Below are 3,889 nucleotides of genomic sequence, written 5' to 3'. Positions count from 1 at the left end.
AGTCATGCCACCCTTCTTAGGTACGCATTGAACTGGGCTTACCCATGGACTATCAGAAATTGGATATATCAAACCTGCATCTAGCAGTTTAATAATCTCTTTCTTAACTACATCTTGCATATAAGGATTTAGTCTTCGTTGACGTTGCACATACGTTTTATGACCTTCTTCCATAAGGATTTTATGTGTGCAATACGAAGGACTTATTCCTTTAATATCATGAATCTTCCATGCACTGGCTGGTTTATGAGCTTTCAACACAGAAATGAGTTGTGATTTCTCATTTTCAGTAAGAGAAGACGATATTATTACAGGTAATTCAGATTCACCATGTAAATAAGCATATTCCAAATGGTTTGGAAGTGGCTTTAACTCTAATTTCGGAGGTTCTTCTATCGATGATTTATATCGATATCTGTCTTCTTCTTTTAGCATTTGAATTTCTTCTGTTGTTGGTTCATATCCATTAGCTATAAGTGTAGCTAACATTTCAGCTTCATCAATTGGTTCATTACCTTCTCCTAAAGAACATTCTCCTGTTCCTTGTAATTCTGGAAATTCTTCTAATAATTCTGCATGTGCATCTATAGTTTGAATATAATAACATGTATCATCTGCAGATTGTGGTTGTTGCATTGCTCTATCAACTGAAAAGGTAACACTCTCATCCTCTATACTTAGGGTCAGTTTCTTACCGAACACGTCTATCATTGCTTTAGCCGTGTTTAAGAATGGTCTTCCTAATATGAGAGGAACTTGAGAATCTTCTTCCATGTCCAAAACAACAAAATCTACTGGAAATACTAAAGTACCAACTTTAACTAGCATGTTCTCCATTATCCCTCTAGGATATTTTATTGATCTATCGGCTAGTTGTATGCTTATTCTGGTTGGTTTCAATTCTCCAAGGTCTAGTTTAGTGTATAGTGAATACGGCATTAGATTTATACTAGCACCTAAGTCTGCCAATGCTTCTATTGAACTAAGACTACCCATAAAACATGGAATTGTGAAACTTCCTGGATCAGATAATTTTTCTGGTATCTTATTCAACAGCACTGCTGAACAATTAGCATTCATAGTAACAGCCGAGAGTTCTTCCATTTTCTTTCTATTTGAGATTAGATCTTTCAAGAATTTAGCATATCTTGGCATTCCTGAAATCACATCAATGAAAGGAATATTTACATTTATCTGTTTAAACATATCCAAGAATTTGGATTGCTCGGCTTCAAGTTTTTCCTTCTTCATTTTACTCGGATAAGGAAGTGGTGGTTGGTATGGTTTAACATAAGGTTTATCCTTAACTGTGTTATTTTCATTAACCTTTTCAACTACCGGTTCTTTTTCCTTATCTTGATCGGATTGTGGTTCTTGTGGAGTAGGAATAGTTTTATCAGAAGTTACAGGTATTTCAGGTGGTTTAAGTGTTGTACCACTTCTTGTGGTAATGGCTTTAGCTGTTTCATTCCGGGGGTTAGCATTTGTATCGCTAGGTAGACTTCCCGGTTTTCTTTCACCTATTAACCTTGCTAGGTTACTTACTTCTTGTTCCAGATTTTGAATAGAAGCTTGTTGATTTCTAAATGCTTGAGCATTTTGTTCATTGGTTTGTTTTTGAGATGTGAAAAACTGCGTTTGAGTTTCAACTAGCTTCGTCATCATATCTTCTAAATTTGGCTTTTTATCATCGGTTTGTTGTGGTGGTTTGTTTTGAAAATTCGGTCTTTGCTGATTGTAAGTATTATTGGATACTTGTTGATTGCTAGGACCTTGTTGGTTGTTGTATGGAATATTTCGGTTATAATTCTGGTTTTGATTGTAAATCGGTCTTGGCGGTTGATAATTATTCTGATAATTATTTCCAGGCCTTTGGTTTATGTATGAAATATTCTCTCTTTGTTCCATTGTTAATTCAATACTGAGACAATCTTTTGTCAAATGTGGTCCTCCACACTGCTCACAACTAATTCGTATAGCATGAATATCTTTAGTCATCTTTTCCATTCGTCTCTCGAAAGCATCTATCTTTGCGGAAATGGAATCTAAGTCATGGCTAGAATCGGCTCTAGCTGCTTTAGATGATCTAATGATATCTTTTTCTTGGTGCCACTCATGTGAGTGGGAAGCAGTGTTATCAATAATTTTGTAAGCATCAGTTTCGGTTTTCTTCATAATAGAACCACCAGCTGCTATATCTATGTCTTTTCTTGTAGTGATGTCGCATCCTCGGTAGAATATTTGTACTATTTGACAGGTGTCTAAACCATGTTGCGGACATCCTCTTAACAACTTTCCATATCTTGTCCATGCCTCATATAGAGTTTCATTTGGCTTCTGTGTAAACATAACAATTTCTGCTTGAAGTCTTACGGCTTTAGATGCAGGAAAGAATTGTTTAAGAAATTTGTCAATTAAAACATCCCATGTATCAATCGCTCCTTCAGGTAACGATTCTAACCAATCTTTGGCTTCTCCCTTTAAAGTCCAGGGAAATAACATGAGATATATCTGTTCATCCTCCACTTCTCGTATTTTAACTAGTGTGCAGATCCTATTAAAGGTACGTAGATGTTCATTTGGATCTTCCTTCGGCGCACCACTAAATTGGCATTGATTAGTCACCATGTGTAGAATTTGTCCTTTGATTTCATAATCTGGCGCATTAATGTCTGGATGAGTAATTGCGTGACCTTGGCCAGTGCGTTTAGCTCTCATTCGGTCTTCCATACTTAAAGGTTCCAGATTCTCCATAATTGAATTTGTTGAATCGGTATCACTAGATGATTCTGTTTTAATGGTTCGTTCCTCAACAATCTCTGTTTGAATGATTGGTGGCTCCGGAGGAAAGTTTAGTGGTTCAGGATCTACGAACCGTTCCTGAATATTCTCCGGATTCTCAATTGTGAGGTTGGGTTCAAAAAATGGATTATCGGAAATTTGAACTGAAGTACTTGGTCGGCTGGATGACGATTCTAAAGAAAAATCAACGGCGGTTATATTTGTTAAACGATGTCTTGATCTAGTTACAGGTGGTGAACGTATAAAAGGTGATGAACGTCTTGCTCGGTGCATTCACTGAATATCCTATTAGTTTTAAAAAGGAAAGAAAAATTATAATAAGTTATCCAATCAATAGACTTTTCTGATTTTGCCCACGTTTCGAATAGCCAAAAGATGCAGCAGAGGGGCAGGATTCGTTTGGTCTCAATATAATTGAGGACTGTTTGGCTCCAATAACCCGGTCCACGTACAAATCCAACTATTACTACGAACCAGAAAATTTTGATGTCTATTAATTTAACCACTTAAAATAAATTTTCGTAATTTTAAGAAATTTAGATAAGAAGTAGAAAAAATTCTAAGTCCTAAAAACTAGAATAGCGAGAAATAAGAGAGAAAAAGAGTTCGTCGCAAAAGGTCGAAAAAGAAAAAAAAATGGTTGAAAAATAAAAGGTGACGGAAAAATAAAAAAAAAACTTATCAAAACTTAAAAATACTTAACTAACCTAACCTTATTACTACAACTAACTTAAAATTATAATCGCAAATTGAGATTACTAATTGGAATGATAATTGGTACATAGTAAAAGGTCTAAAAATATTAAAGCTTACAGGAAAAACTAAATCCCAAATGGAAATAACTTAAAAAGAAACTAAAACTTAAAAAGGCGTCGCAAAATTCTAAAGCACCTAAATCTTAGTCTAAAGAAAAAGCACTTAAGGAATTCTACGGCAAAGCCTAAAAATCTAGGAGTAAAAATGACTATAGCAAAAACTAAGTTTAAAATTAAATATGAGCTAAAAAATACAAATATTACGCTACAACGATTAAAAAGGTACAAAATATAAAAATATACAAAAAGTTGTAAAAAGTACAATTTTTATA

This window comes from Rutidosis leptorrhynchoides, chromosome 5, assembly GCF_046630445.1.
Source record: "Rutidosis leptorrhynchoides isolate AG116_Rl617_1_P2 chromosome 5, CSIRO_AGI_Rlap_v1, whole genome shotgun sequence".
Classification (NCBI taxonomy): Eukaryota; Viridiplantae; Streptophyta; class Magnoliopsida; order Asterales; family Asteraceae; genus Rutidosis; species Rutidosis leptorrhynchoides.
Note: the sequence above shows the minus strand (reverse complement) of the source record.